At 41.8% G+C, this 25,344-nt stretch overlaps 1 protein-coding gene across 3 annotated transcripts in view; it reads right to left on the bottom strand.

The window, feature by feature from the left end:
- adarb1b (adenosine deaminase RNA specific B1b) overlaps window positions 1–25,344 on the bottom strand; it is a 136,168-nt gene that overhangs the window by 46,415 nt on the left and 64,409 nt on the right. For 2 of the 3 annotated variants that reach the window (XM_030080615.1, XM_030080613.1), the window contains exon 3: window positions 5,078–5,126. The gene's annotated coding sequence lies outside the window, so the exon portion shown is untranslated. The remainder of the gene's footprint in view (window positions 1–5,077; window positions 5,127–25,344) is intronic. The other variant, XM_030080614.1, reaches the window with a different exon arrangement.

The following is a 25,344-nucleotide window of genomic DNA, read 5'->3' on the forward strand; positions in this document are numbered from 1 at the left end:
GACAATGTTATGCCAATAAAAAAAGAAAGGCGCGGCTCTTAATCATCAGCTTTTGGTGATGTTAGGTAATGAATGCAACAGTGTTTCCCATTTGATTTGAATTGCTATTGCTGCCGGATGTTATTACATCTATTGCAGTGGAGTTTTTCAGAGGCTGTTCTTCTGTTTGTTCTTTGTGTGCTTGCTACATTTGAGTATATTTATTGAATTTGTAAGAGAAAAATGGAAGGATAAATAAACTGAAAAACTTCATGTGCATAACATATATACTTATACTATTGATTATTTTTATCAATAGTTTCTAAAGGACCCATTCACAGATGAACAAATGAATGACTAAATGACTGAATAAAGAAATTAACTGAGTACGAAAGGATGAGGAGACCTCTGAAGGAAGGGAAGGAGGAAAGATGAGGGGCAGAAGAAGGGGAACAAGGAAGGAAGGAAGTACAAGGTAAGGATGGAAGAGAAGAAGAGACGGCAGCATCTTGCTGGAGCCAAAGTCTCCTCCTCGGCGATGGATTGCAAGTATCAGACAGTGCAGATACCCCTCCCCTCCTTCCACCCGTGCTCCTCATTCAAGTTACAAAAGCTCATTTTAGAGATTTTGCTGGCATGGCAGAAAAGGCCCCCGTTCCCCATTTACCATATTTCATATACAGCCCATTGGAAAAGCATTGTCTATGAATGTCCCGCCTTGGTGCATTTATGAGATGCATTGAAGAACTTATCCACTGGAAGATAATGCTCAAGTTCAGCATTCTGAAAGTCATTGTATGGTATGGTATAGTATGAAGCTCAGGCTATAATACGCTCATCTACACTGCTATGGGTTCATTCATCAATAAATACCTGCACTATTTACAACCATAATAGTACTGTGGAACTCCCACATACATACTGCTATTAGCGTAATTTTATTTCACCCAAAATATGTCCAAATCACCTGAATCACCATAAAATTTTCTTTGTTTTATCAATGTCCTTGGTACCTTTGATACACTTAGTTTTGTTATCAGTACTTTCTTAACTGTATTGTAAACACACTGACTGCATTTCCTACCTCAGAAAAAAATTGCAAAGCAGTATATTGGAATATTTTCAATGTTATGTTGATAACATTTGCATTTGCAAAGTGTTGTCCCCATGCCTAGTGTGCACTTTATCACCAGTAGTGGTCACAAACTACATTGGGTACCTTTAAATACATTTTTTCTTAATAAAGTGATCAGCATCTTGTAATTGTTCAAGTGTTCAAGTGTTCAATCATGTATCTTTTTTTTTTTTTTTTTTTTTTTTTTTTTAAGACAGCAGGTTGGTTTAGTGGTTGAGAGATTGTTCTTCAATCAGATGACTGTGGACGAGTCCTTTGTCTGAAAGCATCCACCCTGCCGAAGTGTCCTTGAGCAAGTGTTGTTCTGTAGCTAACCCTGACCTCTGACCACGTCATGGAGGAGTCCAAGCAAAGAGATCCTCCCTATTCAATTATGTATCACATTATTCCATTCACTATCACTGAACGTAAGCACGTGAAAGGGGAACGCCTTGACCACACCCTCACAGCTAGCATTAGCTGAGCGCTCTCCAAGAGATCTCAGGGGCTAAAGCGCTAAGCAACTTATCTCGGGGCTTCCAGTGCAGAGGGAATTAAAGCTGGCTGAGAGAGCGAGCAGAGCAACATCGCCCCAAAGTCATGCTTAGTCATCGCTTCTCTCAGTACAGTGAAAAAGTGCCACTTTCATTCCCATGGTGATAAGGAAGAGTGAAAAGGCGGGAAACAGACCTGCGTAATGCTGATGGACGAAGTCAGTCTCACAGTTAGCTGGGCTGGGGTGCGAGTCAGGGACTAAAAATGCAACATCAGCAGCGGTGGATTTACTCGGATGAATGGGCTCGGCTTGACGACTGGCAGAGGAGGGGTGTGTGGGGCGGGCATGGGGGGGTTGAGTATAGGGGTGGTGGGTATCAAAGCAAGTGGCTGACACATGGCTGATACTGCCGGTGAGATGGGGCCACCTCAGTAATTACTACCTTCGCTGTTTGGCTAATCCCCAGAGCAGAGAAGCAAACTCCAGGAGAGAAAAAGCTTAGAGCCTCTGTAGAGCTCCCGTCAGTCTACTTCAATTACACAGAGACAAGGACCTGTCTCACTCAGCGAGCGAGAGGGAGAGAGCGACAAAGAGAGGAGGGAGAGAGAGAGGAAGAGAGAGAAAGGGAGAAAACACGAGGGAGAATCTGTCTCATTAAATAATCAAATGATCTGAATCTGTCGCTGCTGTTAATAGAAAGATCATTTTGATTTCTTCCAGCAACAGTTTCTCCGAGGCAGGTGGTCGGTCACGTTGCTAAAGCACTAAGTGGACCTCAAATCAGCCATAGGGGATTTGCAGGACAAAGCCAGCCTGTGCATCTATGAAACATAGATACGTGTGTACAGGAACAGATGTGGTGCTGCGCATTTAGAGCAAGAACATTCAGTGCTGGCAGTTTAAGTTTTTGCCACTTTTGTTTTAGCCTCATAGAAAGTAACAAAAGACTATATAGCCTTATTACATGCACATAAATGATGCTGCCTGATGATGATTCAATTCAACAATCCTATTTAAAACCACCTCTTGATATTATTCTGCCAAAAGTATTTCAGCTTCATAAATCTTGAGGACAGGAAAGGCAAGAAATGATGCATTTCATCTATAATGTTGGCATTTTTTTTAAATGAAAGGAGGACTGAGGTTTCTACATATGAAAAAATACCAAGGAAGCAATGCAAATATTGGACTATAAAATGAAGAAAGTGAGCGTGTTGATCTGAAGAGAGAACAAAGTACGCTTTTGAATGAAGGAAAAAACGTCTGACCAGCTGAAGTCTTAGCAAGTCGTCAAAAAGTTCAATTTAAACATGTCAATACTATTGATTATACAGAAACTTATTTGTTTTTATCTGTAGATTTATTAGATCTCTGCATATTGGTACTTTTGACATCACAAAAAACAGCTTTACAGCGTGAGCAGTTATTGATTTTTTTTTCCCCCTCCAGGAACTACGAGCTTTCTAAATCATAAACTGTCAATATTATTAACAACTTGTAACTTGGCAAAGAAGTGAAAGCAATGCTTCATTGCAGCAGATCCACAGCTCTCCTGCATTGCCAATAACTGAATATTGGAAAATCTGTAAGAACAAAACCAGCTCAGAAGCACTCTCTCACTTGGGCGGGTTACCTTTGCGTTCGGAGCGTTTCTTGCGCCTCCTCTTGAACCTGCGTCGGATGAGACAATAGTAGGAGCCCAGATTCTGCGCGCCGTTGGTGAGAAGGGCCATGGCTTGTTCTGCACTTCTACCGTAACAAAATAAACTCAATAGCTCTCTACCAGCGCTACACCAGCCTGGACTATCACACAACTAGAGCTGCTGGAATCTCACTGTGAAGGCACACACATGGTCTGTCTGTCCTTCAGTTATCAAATCACTTGCCCAGTGTGTGCTGTAAAGCTAATTCAACACCCCACACACCTGCAGTGCTTCTGTTTCTCCCTTATTCCTTCCCTTGTACCCACACTCTCTTTCCCTCCTTCCCTGCCTTCCTCCTCCTCTCACCGTTTCTCTCCTCTGTTGACTCCATCTCTGCCCTATCAGTAGTCAGAAAGGGGAGGTGATAGAGTGGAGTGTGAAAAAGAAGGAGGGGACAAGCTGAAGAGTGACTCCTGTTCTCACAGGCTTATGAATCCTCGCAGGGGGACGACTATCCCTGTTATCCCCTGTCAAACTCTTCCTGATGTCTCCGGCGACACAAGAATACAGTTTATCAGAGTCTGTTAGTCCCGTCTGTGAGCTATAATTGCGCTGATGTTTTCTCTCTTTTGATACCCTTTTTTTTTTCTTTTTTAACTCAATACAAGCTTGCACACACTGAATACCGCTCCCTCATGCTCAAGCACACATGCACTCATATACATACACACTCAGTGTTAAGCCACACCTTGATATATGCCACTATGAGACAGTGAAAAAAAATGTTCATCCCTGCAATATTAAATGCAGTTTTGAGCCTCAACGTGTTTAACCTGTAAGATCCTATTTTCTTTTTTGCATGTGTTCTCTCTCATACTTGGAAAACACTGGGTGGAAGGCAGCTGAAACCAAGTAAGACAACAATGCTCTACTTCCCTCTAGTGGTTATCTTGTATAATTACATTTGTGACAAATAATGCATATTGAGCTTTAGTAGTGCAATCGGCTAATTTTCACAAGGGATGGGGGGACATGTTCCTTCCACTTTTGAATGTTGGTATTTTGTATTGTGCTGTTTTTGTTTGTGCTAAAGACCAAGTATAACAATGTACAAATGTGAAGAGTTCTTTCATAGTTCTGTCAATAGTCAACACTCATTTGAATATGCTTTGCTCTTCAGCATCCCCCACAAATTCCACATATTTGCTCAGTTCTTGGCCAAGCACACTCAGCAAGACCTTGCCAAACCAAATTAAGTAAAATGTCTGGGGGTTCCTGAAGACTGGGATGAAAACCCCTGAACAATAACAACCGGACTGATTTGTTATTGAGCTAACATGTAGGTATAAAAATGTAACCAATTTAAACGTATATCCACATCATGTACATATATATCCACATTAACTCATGTAGTTATTTTAGATAGCTAGTAAGTCCACCCTGAGTCTTGTGACGATTTGTAAAAATGCAGCAAATTAGTTTTAAATGACTAGAAAGTTTCTGGGGGAGGACACTCACACCTCCCTAAATTATCCAATGGTAGACCACCCACTAGCACTAAAAAATGCTTATGACAGACATGCTGCCAAAAATCAAAATCAAACAAGGGCTGGGCATACATGACTTGAATGCAAGAGAGAGAGAGAAAGAAAGAAAGAAAAAAAGAAAGAAAGACAGAGAGAAAGAAAGAAAGAAAGAAAGAAAGAAAGAAAGAAAGAAAGAAAGAAAGAAAGAAAGAAAGAAAGACAGAAAGAAAGAACGAAAGAAAGAAAGAAAGAAAGAAAGAAAGAAAGAAAAAGAAATAGAGGAGGAAGAAGAGGAACGAGAGAATGAACCATCACTCACCTACTTTGGCTTTACTGTTTGTGCAGGAGAAGCGTGGGACCTCAGAGACCTGAAGGAGAGAGAGAGAGAGAGAGAGAGAGAGAGAGAGAGAGAGAGAGAGAGAGAGAGAGAGAGAGAGAGAGAGAGAGAGAGAGAGAGAATGTTCCAGGTAAGCAAACAGAGATTTTGGCTGACTCCTGAGCCCCTGTGCACCCCCTGGTTTCCTGACAGCCATGTTTAAAAAAAGAGAGAATGAAACAGAAAAGATACAAGGAGACTGGGTTTCCACAACATTTCCATCTCAACTGGTCTTTCCCAGGTGTACACCAGCTGCTTTGCTCCAAAAGGTGTGACTAGTGCTCCAGGCCAGTCACAACCATTTTTAAAAGAAATATATGTATGTTATTCCAGTTGCAGTGAATGAATGTACTACATGAGGAAACCGCTCTTACAACAGAGCATCCCCCGCCATCAATAACCTGAAAGTTCTCTAAAGGCTTTTTCAGACGCAAGATCGATTTTGTTTGCCAAGCACTCTGCCATTATTCAGCAGTTTGGCTTGGTGATTTGTGTAGACAAATGTCATAAACTTTTCAACACAACACATTGCAGTAAGTCATGGTTATGGGAGATGGATATATTGGAACTTGTCAACAATTTGATTAAATTATTGTAAGAGTGTACCACTGCCTCCCCTCACTGTCACTTGTAGGTTTGGGGCCCATCCATGATGTCTCTCTCTCCCTGTCTCAGTCTTCACTTTCACTTCTGGTCTGTTGCTTTCATGAGATTATATTATTGCTGCCCTGTCTGTGACTAAATGTGCTGCCTTTCCAAGTCTCCCTTTGAAAGGAGTTCCTAGATTTATTCATTTATTTATTTTATCCTTGATTTATGTGAATAGTCCAATGAGAGTTAGCAGCTCTCTTTTACATGGATACCATGTGTGTATGGGACAACAAAAGAAGAGATAATACATACTGGAATAATTAATATATAAGAAAAGACATTAAAAGGTAGAGGTGGGGATATTTATATATATATAAAAAGGTAAAAACAATCAAAAGCATTTATCAAAAAACAGCAAAGAATTAAATACAAGTTAGGGTAAAAGATTGAGATTGAACCCTAAATACCTCTAGTCATTCAAATTTAACCACTGCAGCTATGGGAGTTATGGAGAGTAAAAGAAGCCATTTGATCCATTTTTAAATCATGCTGCAATTCTCTCCATCTGGCTGCAGTGAATTGCAGCATCATTGGAAATGAAATGAATCAATTTTAAAATTAGGAACAACCCAATATTTTGATTTTGTGAAACAATTTCTGAACATGTACTGTAGAAAAAAAATGTGAGATATATGGTCAATTTTCCTACTAAGGTTACAAGATATGAATACAGAGTAAACAATGCACTTCTCCTCTAAGTGACAGAGAGGACCAGCTGGCACTCTGTTACAAATCACAGCATTGTGTTCTCAAGCTGTCATCTGTTATATATCTCAGGGTGCTATGATATAAGACATCTACTGGTTTAAGTGCAGATGGTGCTGCAAGCACGTAAATAATATCACTAAAGTCCAGCACAGACAAGAATGCTGAATGAACTAGTTGTTGCCTGGCTGTATGAGAAAAATTGTTTTTTCATCTGTAAAAGGCTAGGGTTCGTTTTTTGGTGAGCTCCTCAACATGTATTTTAAAAGACAATTTATTGACCAACCAAAGACCTCGGGATCTGTAGGAGAACACCTGATCAATTTGTGAGGCACCCAAAACATTTACACCAGAAACAACAGATTTACTCCTTGTAAAAGCAATGTATTTATAATTTATTTATTTATTTATTTTTCATTTATTATTAGCTTTTGATCAATAAGGCGTAGGGCTTGAAAATCTGATTTCAAGTTGAACACTGCTAGGGACTAAGAGGAGCCTGCATGTGTACAAGTTTGTGTCATCTTTATAAAGAATAAATATTAGTGTTTTACTGTTGAATGAATATGATAATGATAATCAACGAGCAGCTGAATGCTGTTTTTCATCAAGAGCTTCACTGTCTTGGGAACATCTCTGGTCCTCTGGGTACTCCAGAACCTGAAAGTGAAATATCTAAAAGGACCAGCTTTTGATTTTATTCTTGGAACAACAAAGAAGCTGGAGCCAGAGAACCTGAGAGAGAGCTAATTGGCTCATATCTAACAAGCAAGTCTGAATGAACTGTGGTGCCAGGCCTGTGCCACATGTGTGAGTTTGTATTAGCTGGTTAAGTCCTGGATGCAGCCAATGTCACCAAGATGAACTTTTGCACAAATTGCGCTTGCTGAATAAAGTAACACTGATTTTAACATGGATCCTCCTGCTTCGAGGAGTAAAAAATGGAAGCATGTAAAAAATTACTCAAAGTCAACAGAATGTTGGCTCACAATAACAACAGTAAGTCATGTAAAAAATTTTATACAGAAAAGTAAAATAAATAAATAAATAAATAAATAAATAACATCTTGACGCAGCCAAAGCCATAAAGCTCCAAAGCCATTCTACAAGATAGCAGCGAATAGAGATGATAGTAAAGGAATAAGAGAAGTGGAGGGGAAGAAGAGATAGAGGAGTAAAAGCTCGAGAGCAGTACGGAAAAAAAGAGGAGACGTTATAAAGAGAAAAAAAAAGCCTGAGTGAGGACCTAAGATAAAGAAACGAGGAAAGGAGGCGAGGGAAATAGAAATGAAGACGGAGCGAGAGAGTGGGATGCAGCGAGGAGAGGTAAGATGAGGTGAACAGTTACAAAAAAAAAGAAAATGTATGTATGAAAAATGTAGGTTTGTGTTGACTCAAATGCAGGGTCTATAACTTGTCGGGTCCTTTACGGCCACTACTACCCAACTCTGCAAGAGGCCTCCCTGGCATTGAAATTTCTTAGAAAGCAAACAAGGGGTTGTTGGAGAAAGATACTCATGTCAATAAAACACACAGAGCTGACCTGAGCTGAGAGAGAGAACGAGAGAGAGAGAGAGAGAGAGAGAGAGAGAGAGAGAGAGAGAGAGAGAGAGAGAGAGAGAGAGAGAGAGAGAGAGAGAAGTAGGTTCCAACAGAGAGAAATTTGACCAAAAAGAGTGAGAAACAGAGAAAGAGAAAAAAAAAAAAAAGGGAGAGCGATAGGGAAACAGAGACAAAGCCAGAGGGAAAGAGTGAGTGAGAGACAGTGGGATAACAGTTTGCGTGTCTGTGTGTCTGTGTGTGTGAGAGAGAGAGAGATGGAGAGAGCTTGAAAAGGCATGGGAAAGGATATGGGGAACTTGTGCAATGTACTCCAGACGGTAATTCATTCATGCTTCTGTGTGCAGGCCAATCATAACTAGCACCGGCCAAGTCCCACCGCAAATGGGTTTGCTTTGTTTTTCAGAGGGAGACTGGCCTGTACGCTTCCCTTGGTGTTTTCCTGAACAGACACAATGAGGAGGCTGACGGAGACACAGAGCAGGGCGACGATGAAGAGACGGTTCAGTCCGAGGCCCGCAGGGGTACAAGCTGTTCCAGAGGCAGAGGTCTTACCCGCTACACCATCTCTGGGCAGCTGGCCTGCATTTTTAAACATATCTGAACGGACAAGAGGAAAGAGGCTGTGGTTAAGCAGCCCGAAGGCGTGCCAGACTCCAAATAAAGGCTGAACTTGTGGTGGCCTGGGCTGCGGTTTAGCGGAGGAACAGAGGCATTGACAAAAACAACCTCTTAAACAGCCTAGCGGGCGGCCAAAGCCAGGCTACTGTGGTCAGCCCTCTGTTGCTGAAAGTACTTGGATCCGAGATGCGCTCACAGTCAACTGCAACTGAAAAGCACGAGTGCACTAAAAATAGGCTTAGTGGGAACGGTTTTTGACGTTTTCTCGTCTCTCTCAGGGCAGTTTGTCTGAATGCAAGTGACAATTCCTGGGATCCAGAATCTGAGGCCTTCAGAGTTTGTGTTTTGGCTGCATATCATACTCAAGATTAAATTGTAAATCAATGACGGTGATTTAAAGGTTCTGGAATCTTTTCCTAGGTTGCACTAAAACAAAACCGTGGAAATATCAAATACAGAGGAAAAATAATGGTGCAGTTCCACCAGACACCAGGAAGGAGTGAGGGTCATCATGACCGCCACCAAAAAGGTGGGCACATCTCAAATACTGCAGCATCATTACACTGACACTTTCGTATAAGGGTATCTCGTCTTTTTTCAGCAGGCAGCGTGAAATATTAAAAAAAAAAAAAAAAAATCTCTGCATTTATCCTCCAGCGACACTAAAAACTGTTTATTAGCATTATTAGCTTTCCTCATTGAAACTAATTGGCACTGCTAGCCACAAGCTATCTAGCTAATGAGTTCGCTTGCAGCAAGCATTATCCATTCAGTCTAATGGGAAATAAGAACACTGATGACAAGCCCGTTTCCTGTTTATCTGCTTTTTCCCCATATTGCGACTAAGGCCTGGTGAAGAGAAACAACAAACCTCAGAATGTCCCCTCAGAACGCTGACGAAATCCTCAGAAAAGTCTACAATTTGTCCGCCTTGAGACAGAACTGTACAAGTGTGTTTTACTGCGTGCCAAAGCAGTTGTTTCGAGTTGTCGGGCTGAGTAGAGTGTCAGCTAAAGCCTAAAATGTAAGCGTGTCCTGAGGTGCAGCAGACCCAAATACCTGAATCTGAAGGCAGATGAAAAATGTCGAGGCAGGAGGAGAGAGTTTCATTGCCTTGTGAGGAAGTCACGTTCCTAAAACAGCACTCCGGTGAGCCTCATCACACACGCACAGGGTTTGGCAAGAGAGATTCAGTTAGTGAGTGTGTGTGGAGAAAAAAACAGAGCAAGTGAGAGAGTGGAGGAGAGAGAGACAGAGGAGGAGAGTTTGTGCGTGTGTTGTGTGCCAGTGTGCCTGCGGGGAAGCCAAGGGGCCTTCAGTCGTACAGTGACCATGTTGAGAACGCTGTACAGTCTAACCGCTGCTGACTTCCTCTCAGCCACGCTTAACACTAATAGGCTTTCTGAGCAGCTGAGGGGGCTGGAAAGGCTGAGGGATGCATGGGGGGAGAGGCAGAGAGGCAGAGAGGCAGCAATGATGAGGGGGAGACCCAGATCTTTACAAAGACAAAAAACTGGAAGCGCAGAGGAAGCAGAACAAAGCTGTTAAAGACAACGCTGCACAGGGATGAAAATTAAAAAAAAAAAAAAAAAAAAAAAAAAAACTGGGTGATTGATTATGTGAGCGTGTGTGAGAGAGAGAGAGTCAGAGACCACACGCAAGAAGAGAGATGCGTGACTGTGAACCTCGACTCCCAGTCTTCAGCCAACAATTAGGCCACTTGGTTCACTAACCGCTTGCCACTCCACACACACACACACACACACACACACACATACACGCGTGCAGGCACACACTAGCCAGTGTCCAGATGATAAGCCCCGACACGCCAAGCCCTCCTCCCTGCTCTCGCACAAGCACACAAGAACAAGACTTTAATTAATCCACCATTTAATTGTGTGTGTAGTAATTCAAGGGCAACACAAGCTGTAATGCCATGAGTTATTCTGCTCCACTGTACCCCATGAATTTCTTCCATTGTTTTTGTTATACTAACAACTGTCCAGCAGAGGGCAGCAGTGTTACAGAATTCTTAATACAATCCTCTCCTGTGGGCCTCACTTGCAAGACAGTGCATGACTGAATTTGACGACAGATGTGAATGCAAATTTCAGTATATTGCTGCATCTCAGCCATCTCAGCGTGTGTGTGTGTGTGTGTGTGTGTTTGTGTATGTGCATATACAGACCTCTACCCTTCAACATAGAGAGTGGTTGCCATTTTACATGTTTGAGCAGCTGGGAATATAACAATCTGGGCAGGGAAAGTGAATGAGTGAGTTCTTCAGCAAGGCACTTAAGATGCCAAAAATAGATTCATGTCGGCGGTTCCCAGGTGTGAATGTGTGTAAGTGTAGGAAATATGAATAACAAAATCTGTATTAAAAATAAATAAATAACTAAATAAATAAAAAATAAAGTAGGGCTGGGCAATAATTCAATATTATTGTCTATCATTTTCATTAGAATTAAACTGCGATGATATGTTGATTTTTGGATACTGTGACAATTCTGCTCCATAAGCTGATGATAAAAAGCAATTTATTGTCTCACAACTCTGACAAAATGAGACAGTGAACATTTAAGGAGTTCTTGACATCACAGCTAACAGTTGATCTGAAGGTAAATGTCTCTATTTGATTGAAAGGCAGCCCCGTAAATAGTTTTGGAGAAAGGCGTCCAATTCTGAAAACATTACAAAGTTACAGTGAGAGCTGTGATCTAACAGGAGCTAACAGCCTGCCGACATGCTTTATGCAACAGGCTCACTCGTTAATAGAAAGCCCACATTTCATTTCAGCACACATTTTTCAGTTTCCGTGAGTAAGTCTGCATTCTGACTGCGGAAATATTCCCCAACTTTGATTTCTTTTTTTGTGCCGTGCAAGTCATAAAAATCACTCCTTTGAGGACTGGCTGTGAGCAAGGCTTTTAGTGAGGAGGAAAGTGACATCTAGCCTGGCTGATGTAAGGCCTTTTGAGGGATTTCCAGCATGGTTCTGTGGCTTCACTACTTTTCTGTAGTGAGACCCATTTTCTGTGATGCAACCTGTTTTCAGGGAGAAAAAAAAAATCTCTGATGCGTGAATCACAAAATCCAAGGCAGACAATCTGAAGATTGCTTATCTGAGTGATGTGCACATCTATAGTTAGAGGCAAACCAATAAGCAGAGTGTATATGAAGTACGCATGCTTTCAGATGGTGGGCCAAATGGTAAAATTTGCTCTCCCATGGACGTGAAGTGACTATACATTTTTAATCGTGTGAGCGGTCAAACATTTCAAGCTTCTTCACTTGAATATTACGGACCCAGAGCTTGAAGCTGCCACCTAACTGACGCCAGCACTTCAAGACACGAGAGTCAGCCCATCTGCTGCTGCTGCCAACAAATGTTAGCGCAGGCTACTCGTGGGCCAGTGGCCAGCAAACGCCGAGCTGCTGCTGTGGTTTGTCCTATGCGGTTTGAATGCGGAAGATTTAAATATTAAACAGAGTGGGGAAATGAACAGCTTTCAGTGTCACTGAGCGCGAGGCCAAGCAGGGAGAGGACTGTCTGTCAGAACCCCCGCTCTAATAACTGTATGAATTAATATATACAAACATACAGAGGAACAGACAGTAAGGGTTATCTATAAACAGATCTGACTGCCAAATCAATCTTGTGACTTTTATTGGCTTCTAAAATCTGATTATTCACTCCATTTCAACCACACCATTACCTATTTTATATCGTTTAATGGCTGCAATACTTCACTGCCTGTCTCGAAAGAGTCGCCTGCTTTTCCTGTTAAATAAGAACGCCTGTAAATAGAAATGACTTGATTCTTCCTAAGGGAGTTCCCTCTGGTTCCCAGACCCCACCATGTATTCAGCCGTCACCGCTGGGTGTGGTCCCCTCCTTATCCAACCTCCTGCTCTCTGCTCGGGCCGGCTGTGCTCCACTGCATGTGGCTTTGGGTCTTTGCCTGGTGCTTGGCCAGGGATTGTGAGTATATGTATGTGTGTGTGGGAGGAATGAGGAGAACAATGGCCGGCTCTGTGCTAGTCCCTCTGGCAAGCTACACACCTGAAGGGCAAAGCCAGCAAAATGTGAGAGAGGAAGGGGTGGGGTGAGGGCAGCAGCCTTTAAGACAGTGGCTGCTCCCGAGCCACACAGGCTGAGTTCGTAAAGATTAGAGAACATCAGATATTAGGCTTGTCACTGATGGCAAATTTCTCAAATGATAGTGGCAAAAAATTGGAAATGGCAACAAAAACTTCTATATTCATAATACTACTTACATAACCATAATGATCATTAAAAAAAATAAATAAATCATCAATTTAATCTTTTTTTCAAACATTTTTATCTTCATCATATATTCATTGTCTCTTTGCGCAAAACTCACCCAGATGTGGATGTGGATTTATATCTCCCCTGTGTGGCCAAAGAATGACATTGCAAAAATAAATGAACAGCTTCAAGCAAATAGGTTGTACTGTATTTTTACCACAACAAAGACTCAATAATGACGTGCAGATTGATATTTGCTACATTGATATTTTATGACACATCTATCAGAAATGTCTCATGTGCTAGGGGGGAAAAAAGCGCACTTAGGGCACTTTCCACTACAGTGTAGCCAAAGCCATACATCAACCACAAAGAGATCAATACATTGTAGGCAACGCTCTAGGTAATGCTCTTTTCCAGAGTGACTGACAACAAATGAGTAGGTGGGGCTGTAGTGTCTCCCTTGCTCAAGGGCACTTTGATGGAAAACATACAGTTACCCATCCATATTGCCTCCCCTCACAGACACACACACATTAGTATGTCTGTAACACTGACATGTGGAATCTCGTTCTGTTATGCTATCCTGCCTCAAGTTTGGCTGAACCGCAGCCGATCTCTCCTCAACTTTCTCATTCCTTTCTTTCTTTATTATATGATACAACTCAGACGTCAGCAACTCGTCCCATCAAGAAAAATGAGTCTCTATTCTTGGACAGTTCATCTCCACACCCCGCCGCGTGCCCTTGTTGCCAGTGCTGCCTTCCTTTTTCCAGCGTTGTGGAGGAGAGGAGGACAAGTTAAGGTCACAGAGAGAGAAATAGATCTGGCTGCAGAGAGGAAAAGGGAGGGAAGGGAGAGCGCATTCAATTAGCGATGGATGGACAGATGTACTGAGACAGAGAGAGATGGACAGAGATGAGACAGACAGATATAGACTGATGCGGATGCAGAGATAGGAAAACAGACAGAGCGATACTTTATCCATCCCAAGGGAGGACGAATGAAGTGTAGTAATAAGATACACATTGTGTTTACATAAGAAAACGATAAAGATGTAACCCCACAAAAACACGTTGCAAAACTAATTTACATAGTGACACAGTAAAATATACAGCTAAACTTGAACTGCAGTACTGTGATCTATAATAACTATATCCCCAAGTGGCAGGCAGTGCAATACATGCCTACAGGCTGCCTTAAGGGAGCTGCTAACTGGACTGTCTAAACAAACAAACAAACAAACAAACAAACAAAAACCCTACAAAAGGTTTTATTGCACTGCAATGCGGTGTGACATTGGGGATAATGACTGCACGCACACACACTCACATGCACACACTGACACACACCTGTATGAAACAATTTCATGCATACACACACACCAAGGTGAGCAGGTCTGTTCCCACACAGTAGAAGAACAGGTATTTGAAAATAGAAGCTGTAAATCCCCCCTGAGGTTGCTTTATTGTCTCTCTACAATGCAGATGTAATGATGTATGACTGTGAGGGACTGCAGCATCACATTATGGTCAGCACTCAGTATGCAGAGCTATATGAATTTTAATTTTGCCATATCGCTTTTTCACAAAAAAAAAAAAAAAAAAAAAAAAAAAAAAAAAAGCAAAACAACAGTGTCATACATGTTCAGCATTTCCCTCCTTTGGTACTTAGTTTTTTGCAACTGACAAGCTGTTCAAGACCTCGAAGTCACTAAATTATTTCTACGTAATTTTAGATTCTGTCCAAATGATTTTTATAAGAGAAGAGCAACATACTAATAAAACCTTGCACTAACAGAAGAGTGTGAAGTTGCCCCAAAACTATACACCCCAAAAAAATCTAACTTTCCTCTCTCACCTACTCCGGTGGGCCTGTGTGGGCACATTTTATGCACAGAATACATAAATCGAAGTGTGTACTTCGAGACGTGTGCATGTCTGTGTGTACATTTGTGTATGGGCCTGTGTACGCGTGCGTGCTCCTCTCCCCTGGCGCTGCATCTATCTGGGTCAGCTGTCTGGGGAGTTGCCAAGGCCTGGGTGATGTGGGCAGCTGGCCATCACATCTGGCCTGCAAACGCACCAACACACACATACACTGATAGACACACACACAGGGACAAAGCCCGGAGCCACCAGGTAACATCTGCATTGCCACTGCCCAGAGCAGGCACCGGGCACTGCCACCTGAGTCCTCATTAGACTCCCTGGTAGCAGGGGAGAGACGGAGGATTGATTGTGTGCGAGAATCAATTAGAATGGCAGATTTGCGAATCAGTCTGATTGTAATTATGGGTGTATGCGCGTGCGTGTTTGTGTGTTTATGTGTTTGCATATAAACACATCATTAGCGTTCATTCTCATTGGATAGGAATGTGGAGTTCAAGATAATTAACCACTTCCAAGATGGTGCCCAAATCCTGCCTGCAGAGCCTCTCCAACCTCCTTTTTTTCAGACCTTCTCTCATACAATGGCGGTTCAGGCTTTCCCACGCAGCTTCTATTCAGTGGCCACAGATTGGATTACAACAGAGGTACTTTAAAAGTAGGCCACTACATGTTGTGTGCACAATTGTGTGCATGTGTGAGAGAGAGTATGGGTGAGTGTATGAGAGAGATGATGAGACAAAACGAGATGACGGTATCCAGTAGAGTAGGTTAAAGCTTACAGCGGGTAAAGTGAGATCCATCTGTGGGAAGCCCATAACAACAAGACTCCTCCCCTGAGGACCAGCAAGTCCACACACAAATGCATACGTAAACACACACTCGCACTTCAGTTCCTCTCAGTGATTCCAATTTAAAAAAAAAAAAAAAAATGACAGGAGATATTTTCCACCTGCAATAAATGGTCTTTAGAGATTTTACAGAGCCATTCAAGGGAGTTGTACCTTCTTCGCCAACTACTTTGGTGATGCTCACATGTTACACGCATTTAAAACGCAGCATGCCTTAGTTTATCTGTGAAATCACTTAAAATGCAGGCAAATGCAGCGTTTCCAGGTGAGACTGGAAAAAAACAGAGTGGAAACGGTCATTTTCTTCCATTAAAAGAGCAGCTGTGACATTCACGGGAAGAACAGAGGTGATGCACATCCAGCCAGTTTTAGGCCAGGTGCTGGATGAAAGAGGCCTTAAAGCACAAATGGAAAAACACCAGGTTCAAGATCTTCATCCTTCTCTGCAGTGTTTGGACCAGCGAGGCCTTCGTTAGGCAATCGCTGATGAATTGCGTCAGGCGAACGTGACTATAAAGGACTGGGAGCTTGAACCCAGGGTGAGGATATGTTTTTCCACAGGTGATGTATTCAGCAAGCAGCTGGTTATACTGGAATGGGATTGCCTCACTTGTGAGCTGTGACCCCTATTCATATTAATAGTTTTCCATCTTACGCTGCTCAGGGGAATGAATGAAGGAAAATCTGTGGCAGTGCTATCAGGGAGCTTGAACTGCGTAGTGAACTCAACAATTCCTCCGGGTGGGGAAAATGAGTGAGCAACACTCTGCTCTCCCTGCATGACTGCAGTACCACTGAAATGCCACTGAGCAAGGCACTTCTCCCCATCTGCTGATCAGATCTCTGGCCAACAACAGGAGACTGCACCTGAGTGGCTCCCAAGTGTGAATGTGCATAACTGACTGAATGCAAAGTAGACAGTGTAATGCTGAAAAAGTGCATACATTTAAAAGAAACCTTTAAAAGGTCCCACAATTTAACACTTGCAGTTATATTTGTACTGTTTATGTGTGTCTATTTAACACTTTTGAAATGGTTTTAATTAAAAAAAAGTTGATTTGATTGTCCCCAGCTTCTCTGAGGGCCTCCTTCAGTCCCTCCAACAAATGGTCAGATTTTTCTGCTGGACGGAAGTAACTGCCCACTATTCGTCAGCAAATGCTCTGATTGGCTAAGCAGAGATCAACTCACGAGGCAACCATGGATCTGATTTTGACAGAGGACCACGGTAAACATGGCTACATGATCTGTAAGACCTTACCAGTTTGAGCCTGAAGGTACAGATTCAGATGATTCACGTGAAGAGCACCATGGATGGCAGTGGATGGCAAGCTTGGTTGCCATGGACACGCACACGGTGGCTGTCTCACTCAGTCAAAAGTTGCTAAATATTTAAAAGCATGGGAATCAAGCCTTACCAGTGATTTGTTTCCAAATAGATTCAATTCGATTTTACAGAGAATTAAACCCAGTTAGGCTATGAAAAAGGAGACTGCTATTCCCGTTTTACACTTCAGGGGATGTTTAATATTCTAACTTAAAACACATTAGCACATTTTAAGATAAGGACCGTGATTGACACTGCATTTTTGTTGATATTTTAGAGTGTTATTCTGTTTTCCCTTGAGAAACTGTCCGACCTGATGCAAATAAACAGCGCATGCAGCCACAATTGGAGCTCAGTGACAGAAAGGAGTGAGCTCTCCCTCTTCTATGCTGGATTTCTCCCTGCAGTCTAAAAAGAAGCCCTTGCTCTTTTTCTTTTTGGGGGTTGCCATTAAAATCAAACTACTAACACTTCCATTTTAGATTGCAAAACCTTCTTTTTTTTATCAAAGATAGATGCCTTGAAAGTTTTTTTCGGTTCAATTTTTCCAGTTTTGCAGAAGAAGCAATCAATGATGACAATAGTTCTGGAGAGAATGATGTTGAGAAATAAACCATACTATATGGTGTATTTAAAAAGAAGTGACAGGCTCCCAGTTTGTTGTTGTTGGTGTCAACGTGCCATGCCAGAAACCACAGAGGGGAAGTGAGGCGTGGGCAGATGTGCCTGTGGCGCTCAGGCCTCTCTCCCTCTGCCAGGCCTCCCTTCCCCCCCAACTCCCTCGCTTTCCGCTCATTCTTTCGTCTCCCTTTTTCTAAGTCTCCTTCTGTCTGCCTGACACACGCCAACACAAACATGGTCGTTTCCTCTAGATGCCGTGTGTGTATGTATATGTGTTTTATGTGTGTGTGTGTGTGGTCATTCTTGACCGACTTGAACCTTTCACAGCAGCGGGAGACTGCGGTTGTACTGCGCTGCTCCCGGGTGTGAATGTGTAATAACTGCAAACAAGAGCTTGTATTCACAGCTAAAACCTCCATGGATAAATGAAGATCAAAAGATATACAAGAATATACAGACGGTGAAGTGTGCAGCTGCATCCAAATACACATGAGCCATACAGTGAGTCAATGCAGATGAGAGGGGAAGGTGGAACATCATACTGGGATTAACATCTGGCCACGGCTGCCTCAGGCTTAACCCACTATGGACCAATGAACAAAGCCGGTCTGACTGGCTGGTTGCTGGCAGTTTATATGTCTGTTGAGATCTTTTTGCCAACAGTGCGGCCGTTTGTGGCTCTGGCCCCAAAAAACATCAAAATTGTGAAAATCGACAAGCGCAATTCCCAAAATCACAAGAGGCTGCGTTTTCTTCCCATGAGGGAAAAACAATTCAGACAGCCTCTGAAACGAGGTGCTGTGTAGAATCCATTGCATGTCAGTGAAATTTTATTTTTAACCGCTGGAGATAAAACTGCAACCAAATGCATCGCAATTCATACCACAACCACAAAATGACAGAAAAAAGAAACATCCTGCCAACACAGCCAAACTATCCCTCTGCACTGCAGGATCTATTTTAACAACTTCTTCCTGTTAAAAGGTGTGTGTGCATGTGTACTATATGTATGCGTGTGTGTCTGTGCTAAATTATTCAAAGTATGAGTTCTTGTGCTCCAACATAACTCCACTTCAACATCTCACCCCTCACCTCTCTCCATTTCTTACTCGCAGTTTCAATTATTTATAAATAAATTGCACCAGTGCCAGCAAAAAATAGACCTTTTTTGTTCTCAATATTTGTTTGCGCTTTGCTTGGCGCTTGCACTCTTGAGAAAGATTAAAAGCTGCGTAGCTGCGGCACTGCTACTCTGACACTGAGGGCCCCGTTACATAAGGGCGACTATTTCTGGTGTGCTAATGAACGTACTTCTGATGTGAGAACCAACAGACTTCAGTTAAGTCTGCATTCATACTAGCCAGCATGGGAAGTGTCAAATTAAATGTCATCTTTAGTCTCACCTCAAAATGTTTAGAGGCAGACATTTATGAAGTTACTGTTTTCTTTACTTATTTTTTTCTTATTGAATTAGCCCCCTTTTCTGTTTATCTTCTTGTTTTTCATTTACTGTCATTTTATTGCCTTTAAAGCCCTTCCAAATCCTGATTTGAAAAGTGCCTCTGGCATAAAAGGTTTACTGTTATTATGTTATTAACTGTAAGGCATGGTCTTCAGCTCCGGCAGAGAGCTCTGCAGCGGGCCAGAGGGCCACTGATTCAATGTGACGTCAACATGCTGACTAAGGAGACTCTGAATGTCATCTGTCCAGACGGTCGTTCAAGGTGAGCCAGAGAGAGGGAGAGCAGGACAAACAGTACAGTGGGGAGAAAGGCAGGAGCTGAAGTTAAAGAGTGGACACGGAAGAGAATGTAAATGTGCTTCACAGGTGAGGTGAGAGAAACGTGAACGGACTGAAACACCAACTGAAAAAGACACAATTAACTGTAGTCTCCCGAGTCTTCTTCCCTCTATCGATCTCTATGAAAGTATGGAAACTGAGAGAAGGGACTGGGCAGGCACCATTAGAGCACTTTAAATTCAGAACCACATACTTCCTGTCAGCCACACCTTGTACACAAAGTGGCCACTGATACACCAGCCATTTGGTAGCCATGTTGTGGCTTTTTTAAAAGAACAGCGAGTCAGGTGATATTGGCACCGCAGGGTTGCTGCATGTTGGATGTAGACAGAGAGACAAAAAAAGGAGGGAGTATCACAGTCTTTCTTTTGGTTGTTAGTTTTGTATTTGCAATTTAACCTGTTCAAAAATATTTCCATATGACATCTACATTTTAGTGCACTGTGTTAAGAAAGTGCGTGGTGCTTATTCTTGTGTAACTAAGTGTGACAGAACTGCAGTGTATCGTGATACAAATCATATTCTGACTCATTTTTATGAAACGTGTATTGTGAGGTCCTTGCTCATAGCCAGCCCTATTCAGTAAAAAATAATTATCAAAATGTTAAAATGGATGACTTTGTAACAGTACAAAAATGACAGATTACTGCTACACTATAGACAAGATTTGCATATGAAATGTATCTGTGTGACTAGCTTAAATCACAAAGTGGCAGCAACAGAGAAGGGCATCTAATCGCCCCTAACAGAAAACGCTTTACCCTTTTGCTTAAGTTAAATTGAAATTAAATTTGCCAATGTGCAAAACTGCCTTGCACAGCCTTAACTCTAAATCTAAATGCTCAAGGATAATCACTTGATGAAATTTTGAATTGAATGAATGATTGTATTTCAAGGTAAATTTAGTTGGCACCTCTCTTTCCTAAATGTTGTCTTAGAAGAAGTGTCTGACCATGTAATTTACACTGTGCAAATGATAGCATGCTGATTCCACTGAAGAAGTAATGTTAGCTCAATCTGCATGCGAGTCTGAACTGGGGGGACAATCAATTACAGAGACTTTCCCCATCATCTCCCTTTAAGCACATCATCACTTCACTTAAGAAGGCCTAATCAATTCATAAAGGCCATCTCTTGGCTTTGGGTGCTTCTGGGTGTGTGTGTAAGCATGCATGCTTGTGTGTGTGAGACAGTGCTTGTGTGTGGTGTCAGGGCATCAGTGGTGCAGAACAGCAGCAGATGTGAGGAGGTAATTTGGAAAGCCCAAGAGAACCCTCTGATGTGTTACAAAGCATTATGGGTAGATTTGCTGCTATTGAACTTGAGTGGCCTTCAATGACAGAGAGTTTTGTTCACTCCACACGCGCACACACACACACACTTTATCAAACACACACATACGTTTTAGCAAGCTTTGCCCTTTTAGGTCACTTTTTGTGTGATGGTCAGATCCAGCTTCACTGAGGCAGAAAGAAAGGTGAACGTTTGTTCCCACCAGGGGGTTTCTGCACTGACTTTCGCACTATTTCAGTATTCACCTTAAACCACCAGGCTGCACTTCTTCTAAAAAGTCAACTAGCCACATACATAAAACACACATAATGTTAGTGTAAAGCAGTTTCCACCCTTACAGAAATTTACCTGTGTTTAACAACCAAAAACCAGATATATATTTCTCTGGTGAATACAGTGCATCGGGGCTCAGAGCTCATTAATGACTTCAAATTCTTTAAAATCTATTTTAAGTGCAATCAAATGGTCATTTGATAATTTCAAAGTCAAGTCTGTTTTCTTATAAATGAGAAAAATCCATATTAAATCAAGCTCTACACCAGACCATAAAATGACATCTTACTCTGTTATATATTTCCTAATAAAACAAGATGTTTGATTGTAACACAACATGGTGAGGGATTATTCAAAAATGTATACCAGCATAAAAATCAGTTAGGGAGAGAAAAAACAGTTTTATTTGATGTGATAGGTGGAGGCGCAGGATTGTTCAACAATTTGTAGAGGCTGATTTTTTATTTATGCCCACTAAGGCAGTATGGAGTCACCACTTAAGATTATTTCAGGAAGCAGAAGTCATAGGAGTTCATTTTATGGTGTCGTTAAATGTGTGTTTTCATACAGCGTATACATCTAGTTAGAGGCTTGCATTGACGTAGTATAGTGTTCAAGGCCTAGTTTATATAACTATTTTCCTATGGTGGAAGGGGGTCACACTCATGATGTAATGATGACAACACGCCAGAAAATGAGACACAGGAAAGAGAGAGAAATAAAGAGAGCACAGTGAAGCTGAAAGGAAATAAAGCTAGAATGTAACCAACTGATGAGCGCGGCAGTGGTTAGAGGTTTACTCAAACATATTCAGGTGCTCGTACGTTAAAATAATAATAAAAAAAAAAAAAAAAAAAAGCAAAAGAGGCAGAAATAGAGAGGTGACTTGAAATGAAATGACATAATGGGACATACTAAACAAACAGCTAAAAGGTGGGCGGTGGCAAGCAGCTTGTTAGCAGCAGCCTTTCTGACATGAACAGACAATGAGGTCATGGGCTGCCGAGGCTGTTTCTAGTTGTTGTTGTTTCTTTAATAGTCACCAGTGCCTTTTAAGATGAACATACTGATCCCAGCTACTACTCACTGGCTTAGGTAACAGATCTGGTCAGCACTGGGCTAATGGATTACGGGAGCATATGTTCCCAGGACCCTGTGTTCCCTAAATGTATTTTTTTTTAAACACCATTTCAGATATTATTTACTTAATATGTGCTATTAGGTTATATTTTCTTCTTAATGTACCAGAGAACATGGGCATTATGAACATTATTATTTTTATGCTGAGGGAACATAACATTGTTGCAGATGTTTAATGTTATGTACAGTATAGGGCTTATATTGTTCATGCCAACTCTTATGCCAAATGTATTAATGTTTTACAATTTTAATAAAAACAGTGCTTTAATAAAAGGGTATCTTTGGAAACAGATTGACCATTAACTCAATTTCAGATACTATTCACTGAACACTGTCAGATTATATATGTTTGTTGATAAAACAGAGGTATGGACATTATGTTTTTTATGCTGAGAGAACAAAGGACTGACGGGACATGGGGTCCCTGGATGGGACTCCTGGATTTCAGGGGTACACCCCCAGGGGCAGAGAGAGGCTTACCTGGTACACGGCAGCTTTGTTCTAGCTGCTTTCAAGCTCTCTCAACCCTCTCTCCCTTCCTCCACTACCCCTAGAGAGCTAATTCTTGGTTCAACATCAAAATGTAGCTGAGCTACGCAGTAAGTGTCTGCCGTGTCGGCGCAGCCCACAGAGAGTGCAGCTGTAGCTAACGTGCAAGTTTCTAAAACTGTGCTGCAAAGAATGTGATTGGTGTTTTGTATTTCCTCCCACGTTTCCAGTTGGTGCAGAAACACCAACACAGAGCTATAAAATGTTTGCACTACCACAGACATCACAAGGAAGCAGGATCCACACTCCCAGGTCATATGTTCCCTTAATATATATATTTTATTTCCCAAACTGAAAACAGCCCCATTCACTACTGTTCCCTTCACATAATAGAATAATGCTGTCCATAATGTCTATGCCCTCTGGTATGCTAATAAAAATGCATAATCTTATCTGTTCAGTAAATAATATCTGAAATGGCATTTGATAACAGTGAAAACATACACTGAGGGATAATAGGGCAATGGGAGCATAGATGCAGCCCTTAAGCAAGCTTTTTTTTGCTAGTGATTTAACTCACCCTTGTTGACTCAAACTATTTTGTTACGTACTGCCAACAGCCAAGGGAAAGTCAGCAAGGGGAAATGAAACTAAGAAATGAATCATCTATTTCAACTTTAAAACAGTGATGTCCACTGGGGATGGACAGGCAAACACACAGCAGTACTGGCTGCAAAGGAGGCATGAAATCAAAGGCAGGAGTGAGAAAACAAAAGGATAAGAGGTGAGGAAGTCATCCACGGCGAGGGAAGATGGGGTGCAGACTTCACCTCATCTGAGGAGGAAGAGGGGAAGCACACTGTCCACAAGAGCAGCAAGCCCCCCTAAATTTCCTTTGTACTGGTTTCAATTGACCATTCAAAGGCCTTTCCACCTGACGGAGGCAATTTTCAGGCAGGCTGACAGATGCAAAAGATCAAATCCAGGTTTAGCAATGTGGTATGACAACGATCGCGTTTTATTTTTTGATGGAGTCAACCATGCCTTCATAATACGTCATCTGACTGCTTACAAGAAGTACATGGAAACATGCCATCAAATTTCGGTCATTCTCTGCATGCAACATTCAGGAGTAAGCCATTTGTCGTTCTCCCTCTCATTAATCTTTTATATGTTGACTGAGCTGTCACAAATGGTCTGGCATTCAACTACAGCACAACATGCACATATGTTTTACAGTGAACCAAGCAATCTACAGTGGCAGGGGGAAGCAAGGATGCTCAGCCAATCTGTTCCTGCACTATCTACTCAAACAAAAATAGTTTAATATGTGGCACCTTTTGCAAATAAGGTGAGTACAACCGTTAGTTTAGTGGTAGCAACAATTAAAGTGTTTCCTCTAAGGGTTAGCCAGCTTCTCCTTCTGTGGAAAAGTGTGTGAAATCTGGACTAATTTAGTTTCAAGTACAAATTACATCTCCAGTTTCTCCAGTGGATGTCAGTAGCAGTGATTGATATTGCTGAATAGCACTCTGATAAGTACGGCACATGTGCGGCTTCATGCTCAACTTAAAGTCGTAGTTGTGACAAACAGTGATGAAATAAACATTCTGTTTGTCTTAAAAAAATAAAATGAATTTTCAGATATATATATTCGTTGTCGCAAGCAATTTCATTCCTTTAAATAGAAGCCATGAACAAGCAAAGCATCCCACAACAACCCACCTCCTGCCAACATACACAAAGCTGATAATGAGTGAGTCATCAGTGCTAATTTGCTGTGCTAATTTTACCACTGAACTCAACAGAAAAACTGGTTTGAAGAAACGTCACTGCTGTTGAACGCGTGAACAGCATGAAGCTCAACACCAAGATGGTGCCATTTCTGTTGCCAACAACACTGTCAGAGGACTGCAGCATCCTGTGTGCACTTTAATATCTCATGCCTTTCACATCAAATATGTACACCACAGCGCTATTGAGCTTTGTGGTTTTTATTTCATTGACTTGCCTTCAACTGGATGAGTGAGATCAGTAGAGTGCAGATGTCCCCCAGGCATGGGGGCAAGCGGGTGTCGAACAGGAACTGCAGGGCAGGCTGTTGATCATGTTGAGCAAAAAGTTGCCCAGTGTATCGCCACCATAACTGATTCATAAGTTAACCAACAAAGGCATTTCAGCAGCTGGCTGACATTACTGAATGTTTTCAAATGACCACAACGCTGTACTGTTTGTTTGAATAAATATGAGCAACGACCGTCTTACCTTGGTGTGCATATATGGAAAGGAACAATTCCAAAAGACCAGCAATGGAAAATATCAATATCAAAGTGGAAATGCCAACAAAAGAATCTGCCCACTAACATTACCTTTAACACACAGACAGATACACATGAATGCATGCATGATCCCCTCTATTTACACTGTTAGATGAAAACATGGAAATACATACACAGACACCAACATTGACCATGTTACATAGCTGTGTATATAGAATATATTAAGTCAAGTTGGTCCACTGGGGTCAGATGTAGAAGAAAAAGGATATGACACCACTCTGAATATGACTGAAACCACTCAAATAGTGACGGATGCTGCAACTGCTGAGTGCTCCAATGAGGCAAAATGAAAAAGGCGCAGAATAGGTGGCATCTCATCTGATGACAATATCGCCCACCTTTTCTGCTATCCATCTTAATTCATGGTATAATGGGCT

The sequence above is a fragment of the Myripristis murdjan genome, chromosome 21 (genome assembly GCF_902150065.1).
Source record: "Myripristis murdjan chromosome 21, fMyrMur1.1, whole genome shotgun sequence".
In the NCBI taxonomy this organism is placed as follows: Eukaryota; Metazoa; Chordata; class Actinopteri; order Holocentriformes; family Holocentridae; genus Myripristis; species Myripristis murdjan.